Raw genomic sequence first — 12642 nt, 5'->3', positions numbered from 1 at the left:
CCCCTGCGGTAGAAGCACGGACTCCTAACCACTGGACCGCCAGGGGAGTCCCTAATGTATAGTTGATTTAATGTTAATTTCTAACGTAAAGCAAAGTGATTCAGTTATACATATATGAAAATATATGTATATATTGATATATGAAAAAGAATATATATACACATTCTTTTTCATATCTTTTTCCATGATGGTTTATCACAGGATATTGAATATAGTTCTCTGTGCTATATGGTAAGACCTTGTTGTTTATCCTTTCTATATATACTACTTTGCATCTGCTAATCCCAAACTCCCACTCCATCCCTCCCCCCTCCCCCCTCCCCTTTGGCAACCACGCGTCTGTTCTCTATGTCTGGATCACAAGAGTTTTGAGTGCTGGTGAGGGTGCTGGGCCGCCCCGTCTCTCCACCTTTCCTGTAAGACCATGAGGTCACTGTGGAAAGCAGTTTGATGGTTTCTTATAAAGTTAAACAGAGAGTTAGTTACACAGGACACAGCCATTCTACGCCCGAGTATTTCCCCAAGAGAAATGACAGCAGATATCCATCCAAAGGCCTGTGACAGGTGCTTGCAGCATCTGTGTTCATTACAGCCTAAGCCGGAAATGACCCAGTGTCCGGCAGCAGGTGAGGGACCCACGCTCTATGCTGTAGGATGGAACACTATGGCTCAGCAATGAAAAGGAATGAACTTTCCACACAATGACTTGAATGGATCTCACGGGCGTCAGGTTGAGCAAACGCAGCCAGATGCAAAGGAGCACATGCCGTGGGACCCTGTCCATTCCACAAGCGTGTGTGTGTGTGTGTGTGTGTGTGTGTGTGTGTGTGTTGGGGCAGGGGGAGGACAGTCTGGGAAGGGGCACGAGAGAACTTTCCGGGCTGATAGAAATGTCCCTAGTTGGGGTGGTGCCTACAAGGGTGAATGTAACTGTCAAAACTCCCCAGACTGGGGACTTCCCTGGTGGTCCAGTGGTTAAGAATCCGCCTTCCAGTGCAGCGGATGTGGATTTGATCCCTGGTAGGGGAAATAAGATCCCACATGCTGTGGGGCAAATAAGCCCGTGCGCCAACTAAGCCCGCGCGCCAACTAAGCCCGCGCGCATTACAACTAGAGAGAAGCCCGCGTGCCGCGATGAAGAGCCCGCATGCCGCAACTAAGACCTGATGGGGCCAAGTAAATAAATATTTAAAAGAAAACAAAACTCCCCAAACTGTACCCATAACATGAGAGGCATTTTATTCTATGTAAATTACACCTCAATCAAAAAGATTAAAAATAGGGAACTCCCTGACGGTCCAGTAGTTAGGACTCTGCGCTCTCCCTGTGGAGGGCCTGGGTTCGATCCCTGGTTGGGGAACTAAAATCCCACAAGCTGTGTGGCATGGCCAAAAAAAAAAAGATTAAAAATAGTTATACCAGCAGCTAACATGCATCGGGCACTTCTTGGGTGCCAGACGCTGTTCTGAGTGCTTTAGAGCCGACAACTCAATCCTCCAAACTGCCCTGTGAGATAGGTGCTTATTCAATACACACAACTCTGAAATCCACAGAGCTCCGAAAACCACATTTCTCATAACTTTGGCACCAAACCTGATCAGAACTCATGTGAAGCTGTTCAAAGCTTTTATTGATCCCACTCATGTGACTATTCAAAGATTCCACTCTAGAAACATACCCAGATTTGATAAGGGGTATAAAATCCACTGGGGGTGCTGTAAAAATCTATGCTGTATAGTAATACCTTTCTAATATCAGATGCCCAAACTCAACTAGCCTCAAGTGTTTCACATGAGGGATTAAGAATTATCTCCATCTAAGCAGGAGGAGATGGAGGCACAGAGAGGTGCAGCGACTTGCCCAGGGATGCACAGGAGGCGCTGGCAGATCTGGGATTGGACCGAGGTTGTCTGGCTCCAGAGTCACGGCTCTTAATCCCTGAACTTGGCTGCCACGTCTCAGGGCTGAGGCTGATGCACCACAGAAGGGGCAGTGTTGGGCTGGGCATGGAAGGCAGAATCTTACCAGATTCTCCCCACTGATCACTCAGGTACACTGAGGCACAGAAGACCATGCAGCCATCAGATAGCGTTTCTGAAGCCTAGTTAACGCCATGGAAACACTTGCATTAAAATATTAAGGGGAGGGACTTCCCTGGTGGCGTAGTTGTTAAGAATCCGCCTGCCAATGCAGGGGACACGAGTTCGAGCCCTGGTCCAGGAAGATCCCACATGCCGCGGAGCAACTAAGCCCATGCGCCACAACTACTGAGCCTGCGCTCTGGAGCCCGTGAGCCACAACTACTGAGCCCATGTGCCGCAACTACTGAAGCCCACGCGCCTAGAGCCTGAGCTCCGGAACAAGAGAAGCCACCACAATGAGAAACCCATGCACCACAACAAAGAGAAGCCCCCGCTCGCCACAACTAGAGAAAGCCCGTGCGCAGCAACAAAGACCCAACAACGAAGACCCAACGCAGCCAAAAATAAATAAATAAATTTATTAAAAAAAAAAATTAACGGGATAATGGTGAACTCTAGGTAGCATACTGTGTGATTGTGACTTTGTAGAACTGAAAAAAGCAGCTGAGGAATTAGGTATCTGCGTATATGCACCAAGAAAAGACTGCAAGGAAATGCCCTAACCACTTCTTAGTGGTGAACTCCAGCTGATGAGGATTATGGGCAATTTTAACTCAAGTTATTTTTTTCTTTAATGAACAAAAATTCCTTTTTTTTTTTTTTGGCTGTGCTGCGTGGCATGTGGGATCCTAGTTCCCCGACCAGGGATCGAACCCGTGCCCCTGAAGTGGAAGTGTGGAGTCTTAACCACTGGACTGCCAGGGAAGTCCCCAAAATTACTTTTAAGTAGAAAAACACTGTAAAAACTTTAAGAAAAGACTGTACCTGGGAGGCACCCAGCATAAGGAAAATAATATTCCTGGTACCGTTATCATCATAAGACAATAACAGCCACCATTTCTGCCAGCGCGATCCAACAGAAATACGACACCAGCTACCTGTTTAATTTTAAATTTCCTAGAGGCCACATTAAAAAAAAAAAAAACCAAGACAGATGAAACCAATTTTAATAATTGATTAGCCCAATAGGTCCAAAATATTATGATTTCATCATGTAACCAAGAGGGAAACTTACAAATGAGATATTTTACTCTCTTTTCACACTAAGTCTGCGGGGGTCCGATGTGTGTTTCACAGTACACGCCCTCGGCAGCAGGTCCTGCATTTCCCCTCAATAACAGTATATTGTGAGCGTTTTCCCATATCATGAGTATGCTTCTAAAACCTGACTTCCGTGGCCACCTAGAATCCCTCCCCGGGGCTACACCTCCTTTCTGATGTTGAGATGGAATTGACAAGGTCAGTTTTTTATTTTCCTTAACGTGATTCCGCCTCCTCTCATTTCTGGCAGCGAACACTGCTAATCTTTAGAACTGGACGAGGACCACGAGGGCTGGCCTGGGGTGTCTGCAGCCTGCCGGCGGTGTGGCCGATGCGGCCGTGTCTGTGTGGGGTGAGAAGAAGGGGGGGCCGGAGAGCCTTGGCCTGACAGCCCTCGGGCCCTGGAGCCCCAGCTCTGCTGCGTGGGCTGCTGGAGCCTTGGTTTCCTCCTCTGAGGGACCCCGGGAAGAGCCCAGCCCCTCGCCTCCCACCCTGCTCTCTTGCTGCCTGCCCAACCCGTGAGGCGCTAAACAACAGCACAACGAAAAGCTTTCCTGATCAAACAGTCTGGCCCCTTTGCTTTGCTCGACTCTTGAGTTTCCCAAATATAATAACCCAAGAACCCTTCTCACAGGCTGCCTTTTATCACTGCCCCAGGAAACGCTGGCAAAGCACCAAGCAGGCCTCTAGTTGCTGTTTCTATTAATAATAGTAATAATAATAATAGTGGTAATAATAATAATAAGAGGATCCAGGCATTACTAATCGCTAGGGAGAGAATGAAGTAATGATCCAGTCATTACTAATCGCTAGGGAGAGAATGAAGTCTGAAGGTCAAACTTGAGGGTTTGGACGGACAAATTGAGAACAAAGGGATTGCTGGCCCAGGTGTTGGAGTGGCCCGTTGCCTGGTCTGAGTCACATGTAGTTCCGGGGGCCTCCCCAGTTCCCAGCAAACCCGTCTGCATGCCCCACCCTGCCCCTGCTCCTGCCGGGGTCCCTGTTCTCGGCGCGGCCCCTCCAGCCTGCCTTCCCAGTCGAAAGCGAGCCTGCAGCCTAGAGGCCCCTGCATCGTCCACGGCCCCACCTTGTGAGGGTTGGTCAGCCAGCAAGCCTGCCGGTTCTAATCCTTTTGAATGTCTCACAGCCATCTTCTCTCTGTCCCCACGGTCCAGCTCAGGCCTCAACCTGCCTGGCCTCCAGTCTCTCCCCTCAAGTTCATCTCCAGGGCCTTGCCACACCCAGAGCTGGCCCTGCCTCTGCTTTCCTCTAGAGCCCTCCGTGGCTCCCCAGTGCCCTCCGAGGAAATTCAGCCTGCCTTGCAAGCCCCGCTTGGCCTGGCCTGTAGGCTCCCCTCACTTGCAGCCCTCACTCCGGCTACATTTCAGCCAGTATGAACTTCGTGGAGCTATCTCACAGGCTCTTGGACCCAGTCCAGATGTCTCACACTCATCCATCCGTCGCTTATTTATTGAACGGGGATAAAGGAGCTCTGAAGGGGCAAACGGAGGAGGACCATTCTCTGTGGAAGGGCGTTGTAATGTCAGCCCTGCAGAGCTGTTTCGAGGATGCAAGGTCATCGGTGAGATTCGCTCAGCACAAGGCGTGGCCCTCGCAGGTGGCATCTGGGCTGCAGCGATGAATGCCAGGCTCTGGGCTGGGTGTCCGCATCCATCAGCTCGGCTTGTCCCCACCAGCCCTGCAGGGCAGGTGTTGTTCGCTCCCTTTCACAGAAGGAACCACTCGGCGAGGTTACTCGATGAGGGGTTTGAACCTGGGCAGCCCACAGGCCAGCATCGTGCCCCGTTTCAGAGATCAGGAGCCGAGGCTCAGCGAGGTCAGGCGACTCAGCAGGGCTGCTCACCTTCCCCGGGGGATGTGGGAAGCCCGCAGCTGGGAGTCCAGCCCGGGTCTCCCTGATCCTCTGGACAAAGCAAGTGAAACTACACCATGTCCATAAGGTGCGTCCTGGCAGAGCCCGAGGCTGCGGCTGCTCCTGTTCCACGTGCTTTGTCCCAGTTGCGACGAGAAGGGGGTGTGTGAAGGGAGATGCAGGGGCACTCCCAAAGCGGGTGGGGTCCCCCCGCCAGTCATTTGAATGATGCACTTGGGAATAAGCAGGACGGGGGTGTTGCTGAGAAGGGAAGTCTGGTTTTATTGAGGATGTGCTGTAGGATTGCTTAAAATAGTGAGTCCCTTTATTTTTAACAGGATTCCAGTCTTTTCTCCCTCCTCCTCTCTGCAGGGTGACTGGGGAGCAGCCTAGTGGGCGGGGGTGGGGGGTGGGGGGTGGAGTCAGGGCTGGGTCTGAATCTCGGCTTTGCTGTTGACCAGCTGTGTGAACTTGGCTGAGTGTCCTAACGTCTCTGAGCCCACTTTCCTCGCAGGTCCTGCAGGGTTATTGTGAGGCTTGGACGAGATAGTGAATGCTTGGGACATGGCAAGCAGGCAGTAATACATATTTTTAAATTGTTGATGCAGCTGATAATGATCATCAACAATTGTCCTGCCTCTGGGCTTCCAGTTTCTTCCCCAGCCTCTTTCCTCTACATCAGCTGTCAGAATTGTCTAAGATGCAGTTCAGACCCTGCCAAATCCCTGCTCACAGCCCTCGCATGGCTCCCTTTGACCCTCAGCCTGGTGTCAGAGGCTCTGCAGGACCTGCCCCACTGGCCTCTCCTCTACTCCAGCCACAGGGAGATGTATGGGGTTCTATACGCTCACCATGCTCTGCTCAGCCTCTCTGCCTTTGCACAGGCTGTGCCCTCTGCCTGGAATGCCATCTTCCTCCTAGTTCTCTGGGATGTTCCAATTGTTTTCTGCCAGGAGGCTCTCTTTGGCCTCCTGTTCACTGACTCATCACAGGCATTCTCTTATCAGACCCTTATCACACTGGTTCAATGCATCTGTCTCCTTGTCTAGGCTGTGAGTCTTCATGAGTAGAGACTCCATCTGAATCATTTCTGCATTCCCTGCACTCAGGTCAAGGCCTAGTTCACGGCGGACTTCAGAATGGACAAGGCTCATATTTGGAGAGTACCCACTGTGTGAGTCAATGTGCCTGCATGGCTTTTGGCCTGGGTGACAGCACCCAAAATGTTGAAATCCTCAGTGACAGAACTTGGGAACTGAGAGAGCACCAGTGTTCTGTTTTTGGTTCTGTTTCCAACTTATTCTTCTTTTTGCCTTAAAGTTCATGTGTCTGATATTATTAAAGACACACCAGCTTTCTTTAGGTTAGTGTTTGCCATCAATTTTGCTTTCATCCTTTCTGTCTTTATGTTTTAGGTATGTCTCTTGGATTTTGTTTTTAATTCAGTCTGAAAATCTCTGTCTTTTGACAGGAAGTTTAGTGTGTTTACATTTATTGTAATTACTAATCTATTTGGAATTATTCTTCCTATGTTGTTTCATGCTTTCTATTTGTCCTGATTTTTTTTTTTGCAGCCTATTCATTCCCCTTTCCTATGACCTTTTGCAAAGATCGAGTTTCTTATTCCATTTCCCCCATTTACTATCTTAAGATTTATGTATTTTCTCTTCTTTTAGTGGTTAGCCTTAAGATTTAACATGCATACCTAAAGACTAAAGCCAATCAACTCCTCTCCTCTTCTTCCAAACAATACAAGGCTGATCCCATCTCTGACTCTGACAAAGTGCCATCCAGGGCAGGTTTCTAATAAGGCAAAAGGAGGGAGCCAGTATTTGTTAAGTGCCTAGTATTCACTGGACCCTATGCTAAACACTCTGAGGTCATGATCTCCTTTAATCCTTGTGGAAATCCTGTCACATGGAGATTATCAACCACATGTCCCTGCCTTCCTTCTTCATATTTGATGGTTTACAGCCGAGGGAATGGAGGTTCACTGAGGTAAAGTCATTTGCCCTCAGTCTCACAGCTCCAAAGTAGCAGAACTAGGACTCAAAGTCAGCTTCTCCTGAATCTAAACACCAGGTCTCCACCACACTCACCCACCTAAACCAAGAGGGTTGGGCTGTGTGTGGGTTTTGATGTGTTTTTTGAGCTGCAGAGCCCGTTCATTATTCAAACATTACCCATGTAGCGATTTGCTCATTTGACAGATATTCTTGGAGTGCCTGCTATGTGTCAAGCATCATTCCGGGCTCTGGGGATCCAGCATGGACAAGACAGTCATAGCCAAATTCCCAGAGCCTGACCTTGAGAGGGGAAGAGAAACACTAAACATTATTATGCAAATGATCATTTAAGTGGTAATGGTATAAACGGATCTGGATCTCGGGAGATGCCCTGGTTGCAGGGGGAGAGGCAGACCTGTGGCCCCTTCACAGCACAATTTGAAACCCCCGAGGCCAGATGATCTCAAATCCTCTTTGATGCCGAGGGCTGGCTCACTGATACAGAGTCGGGTAGGCAAGGTGAAGACTGGTTCTCAGAGCAGGCAAATCCCCCTGTCCTCCCAGCCTGACATCTTTGGCCTGATGGGACGCTGACATCCTGTGATGTGGCAGAGGAGCTGGGCCTGGAGTCCTAACTACCCAAGTCACCAAGTCCCCTCCCTCCTTCAGCCCACGTTTGCTAAGCCCTCCCCAACCTGTGCGCCCGGCTCTGTGCTGATTGCCAAGGATGCAAACACCAGTCAGGCACCGGAACATGGTCCCATCAATGACCACCTCCCAACCTGACGGGGGCCTCTCCCCTCTCTTTCCATCCTGTAACTTGGCCTATTATTTAGGAGACTTTCCACTTCGGTGGTGGTAGGTAAACGCTACTAACTCTAGAAAAAAAACCCCATTGTGTTCTCTTGGGATTTTTAAAAAAAATTTAATTAATTAATTAATTAATTAATTTTTGGCTGCGTTGGGTCTTTGTTGATGCGCACGGGCTTTCTCTAGTTGCGGCGAGCGGGGGCTACTCTTCGTTGCGGTGTGTGGGCTTCTCATTGCGGTGGCTTCTCTTGTTGCGGAGCACGGGCTGTAGGCGCTTGGGCTTCAGTAGTTGTGACACTCAGGCTCAGTAGTTGTGGCTCGCGGGCTCTAGAGTGCAGGCTCAGTAGTTGTGGCACATGGGTTTAGCTGCTCCGCAGCATGTGGGATCTTCCTGGACCAGGGCTCGGACCCATGTCCCCTGCATTGGCAGGTGGATTCTTAACCACTGTGCCACCAGGGAAGCCCCTCTTTTGGGACTTTTAAGAAAATAAACTGTCAAGAAATCCCTTATTAAAAATTTAACTGTGGTTGGAAAATGATGAAGTGAATTGTTCATCTTAACATTATTAAGATAAATTGCTTGTATGGGTTTTGAATGTAATGAACCGATAACAAAAGTTTAGTAAGCTTACTGTTGGGTTTTTTTTTTTATCTCGTTAATTATTTTACGTTCATAATTTAAAAGCCTTTTTTTTTTTTTTTTTTCCTCCGTACCAACTGTTTTTATGACAACTCCTCATATTTCTTCCTTCTCTGAGATCAGGGTCTTGTGCATCGCTTTTCAGTCGGGATTTCCCTGACCGCCAGGATGTGGCCAGAGCCGGGCAAGCATGGGGGCTAGTGTAGGCCCCTGCCTTGCTCACTGAGTCCCCCACCCCCCAGGCCTAGACTCGGCCTCCTGGGGCCTCAGTCTCCTCTGTAACGTGGGGACAGGGGCCCTGAGGACTAAGAGAGAACAAGCATGTACCACGACAACACAGCCCAGCCCAGGGGCAGGGTGGCCCCTCAGAATGCAGCACCCTCTCCATCCTCACCGTTACCCCCTCACCACCAACAACAAATCCTAAATTTGTCCCTGATAGGAGGGTCCAGGCCATGCCGGGCAACCCCTCTAACAGGGGAGGGGGGCATCCTAGAGGCTCCATGCCCCACCCCCAGCAGCCATCCTGGGTGAGGGCAGCTGGAACCAACCTCAGCCTGCACCATGGGCCGGCCATCCTCAGCTACAGGAGGCAGGCAGGAGGGGCTCTGGCCAGAGCGAGAGAGGAGACAGCCTGATCCCCACGGGTCCCCAGCTCCCCAGAAGACCACTGTGCTCAGACAGGCCTGTCTCGTCCCCGGCCCCCAACCCTGCCCGGCTGTCACTGCAGGTTGAGCCCTACGGCCTGGTGGTTAAAGCTCTGGGGTCAGACAGCCGGATTCCTGATCCAGACTGCCCTTTACTGCTTCTGTGACTTGGAGCAAATTTCAGACCTCCCGGGGCCACTTCCCCATCTGCACAGTGGGGCTTATAAGATCTACCTCCTAGAATTGGTGAGAGGATGCCCTCAACCCCCAACCCAGGAGCCCAGATGGGTATCTAAACCTGCGTGCAGACAATGCAGGGGCGAGCGCTACACCAGAGGGGGGTGCCAGCCGCTAAGTGCACCCCAGCTTTGCCTAAGATGGTGGGTGGGGGGGAGTGGGGAAGTGGGGTTAGGCTCAGGCTCAAGCCACGCCGCCTCCCCCACTTGCACCTCCCTCTCCTGCTTGACTGTTTCACTCAGCTCATCTCCATCTAAAACACACCGGCATTGGAATTCCCTGGCGGTCCAGCGGTTAGGGCTCCATGCTTCCACTGCAGGGGGCACGGGTTCGATCCCTGGTCAGGGAGCTAAGATCCCACACGCCGTGTGGCACAGCCCAGAACACCAGCACTGGGACTTCCCTGGTGGCGCAGTGGTTAAGAACCCGCCTGCCAATGCAGGGGACATGGGTTCGAGCCCTGGTCCGGGAAGATCCCACATGCTGCGGAGCAACTAAGCCCACGTGCCACAACTACTGAAGCCCGCGCGCCTAGAGCCCGTGCTCCGCAACAAGAGAAGCCACCACAATGAGAAGCCCGCGCACTGCAACAAAGAGTAGCCCCCACTTGCCGCAACTAGAGAAAGCCCGCACGCAGCAACGAAGACCCAACGCAGCCAAAAATAAAGAAGTAAATAAAAAACAAAACAAACAAAAAAAACACTGGCATTGTGCTGTGCACCTCCTGCACTGTCTCTGTTTCCACCCAGCTTCACCAGGGCAGGGACGTGAATCTGTCCTGCTCACTGTGCATACAGCAGTGCCTGGCACACAGTAGGTGCTTAATAAATGAATCAGGTATGTGAACTGGGTGATAGACTAGCCAGGGCCGGTCAGACACGGGAGGGACAGGCATTGTAGGGAGAGGGACACATGAGTCTCAGCCTCCTCTCAGTTGGAGCCTGTTTCCAGGTGGAGACTTCACGGTGGCATCTTGAGGATCACACTTCTGCCCGGTGTGGGCAAGCACAGAAGGTGACTTTGGCTATTCAGGGACAGCGTGTTTTCCGAAGGGAGGGAAGGGTGTCTGAGCCCAGCAGGGGGCGTCCCTGAGTGAGGTGCGGCTGGGACACCCAGTTTGAGAAGGGTCTTCTCTTGGGGGAACATGGGCCGTTTTAAAGCCCAGGAATGACGTGGTGACTCTGGCTGAGGGTGGGGGAACAGACTGTGGCCAGGTGGCCGGAAGGAAGCCGGGGGGAGTGTCCTGATGGGCAAGGTCAGGCCAGAGCAGGGACTCCAGACATGGAGTCAGGACTCGATTACAGTTCTGTCATCAGGTCACCAGGGTGGAGAGCCCAGTAACTATGAATTAGGAAGCATCAGGAATGGCGCTGAAGAACCCAAGGCAATCTACAGATTCGATGCAATCCCTATCAAATTACCAACGGCATTTTTCACAGAACTAGAACAAAAAATTTAAGAATTCGTATGGAACACAAATGACCCTGAACACCCAAAGTGATCCTGAGAAAGAAAAACGGAGCTGGAGGAATCAGACTCCCTGACTTCAGACTATACTACAAAGCTATAGTAATCAAAACAGTATGGTACTGGCACAAAAACAGAAATACAGATCAAAGGAATGGCGCTGAAGAAATACAGTCTTGCAGCCTGCCTGCCTGGGCTAAGTCCCAATTCCACTGACTGTGGCCTCTTGAACCAGAGTCTTACTCCTGCACCTCAGTTTCCTCATCTGTACAATGGGGATAAGAACAGGCCCTGCTCACAGGGTCGCCATGGGAAGGGCTTGGAGCAGTGCTGGGGCTGCATGAATCGTCTCCCACTTTCCGCCTCTGAGGCCCTCAGTCTGCTCAACTGAGAAGTGGGGGTGAGATCTGGGCCTGTGGTGAGGTTCAGAGGCCACATGGCTTGGCAAGACGGCAAGCCATTCTCTGATTCATTAACTTAACAGTTGTATTTGGGGACCTACAGTCCATCAGGCTCTGTGCTGAGTGCTGGGGCCAGCGACGACCACAAGCGTGACCAACAGATTTGGGCACCAGAGGGACCCGTGGGCCTGACTGGACCGGGGGCTCAGAGAAGGTGCCTCTGAGGCCAAGACATTTCTCTGACTCAAGAAAGATGACAGTGACCGACCCTGATGACGGTCTCACTATCAACACTAGCTGGACCTCTCAGGAGCTGACCGCTCGCCAGCCCCTCTTCCCTCATCTGAGCCGCTGAGACCACTGAGTCCCCAGGGCCCCCAAGACCACCCAGCATGCAGTGGTGCTCATTACATGCTGGTCCAAAGGTTAAAGACATGGAATTTCTCGGTGGCTCTAAGACGGAAGGACTGTTATCCCCATTTTACAGATGACAAAACTGAGGCCCAGATGAGTTCCATAATGTTCCTGAGGAGTTGTGATTCAAACCCCAATGGTCCCTTACAATCTTTAAGTGCTGGTGTTACCTAGGTGAGTGGGAAACTGGAAGAGTATTCCAGAAAGAGGGAACACCATGTGTGAAGGTGCTGAGCTAGGAGGGAGTGGAAAGGGCCAGTGTGATGCCCGGGATGCAGGAGGCTGGAGGGGGGAGGGGTGGGGCTGCATCCTGAAGGACCCTGCCTTCATCAGGGTAGGTACCAGAGGGAACACCTCAGGGTTTGATGTTCAAAGAAGCGGACCAGCTCTCTGGCATCAGACTTGCCCCGTGAGGTGTGAGGCAGGAAGCGTGTATCACCCTTTCCTGAGCCGCTCACCAACAGAGTCTGAGGCAGCCTTTGTGCTACCCCCCACCTTCTGCCCCGGCCAGAGGCAGGCAGGCCTCTCTCATGGAATAAATGGGGGAGGGGCTCCACCCACATCTCCTCCGGCTCGAAAAAACTAAATCAAAACCAGGCAGAGTGGGCTTCCCTGGTGGCGCAGTAGTTGAGAATCTGCCTGCCAATGCAGGGGACACAGGTTCGAGCCCTGGTCTGGGAAGATCCCACATGCCGCGGAGCAACTAGGCCTGTGAGCCACAACTACTGAGCCTGTGCGTCTGGAGCCTGTGCTCCGCAACAAGAGAGGCCGCGATGGTGAGAGGCCCGCGCACCGCGATGAAGAGTGGCCCCCGCTCGCCGTAACTAGAGAAAGCCCTCGCACAGAAACGAAGACCCAACACAGCCAAAAATAAATAAATAAATTTATAAAACCAGGCAGAGTGAGAACCCCAAACTGGAGACGATCCAAATGCCCATCAACAGAAATGCATAAAGGAATTGAGG

General features: G+C 51.4%; 1 protein-coding gene across 4 annotated transcripts in view; it reads right to left on the bottom strand.

Annotated features, from left to right (window-relative positions):
• The window catches only part of LRRC4B (leucine rich repeat containing 4B), a 40475-nt gene that overhangs the window by 3189 nt on the left and 24644 nt on the right, over positions 1-12642 (bottom strand). The window lies entirely within an intron of this gene.

Source organism: Balaenoptera physalus (assembly GCF_965194825.1).
Source record: "Balaenoptera physalus genome assembly, chromosome: 19".
In the NCBI taxonomy this organism is placed as follows: Eukaryota; Metazoa; Chordata; class Mammalia; order Artiodactyla; family Balaenopteridae; genus Balaenoptera; species Balaenoptera physalus.
This window is presented reverse-complemented; position numbering and strand designations above follow the sequence as displayed.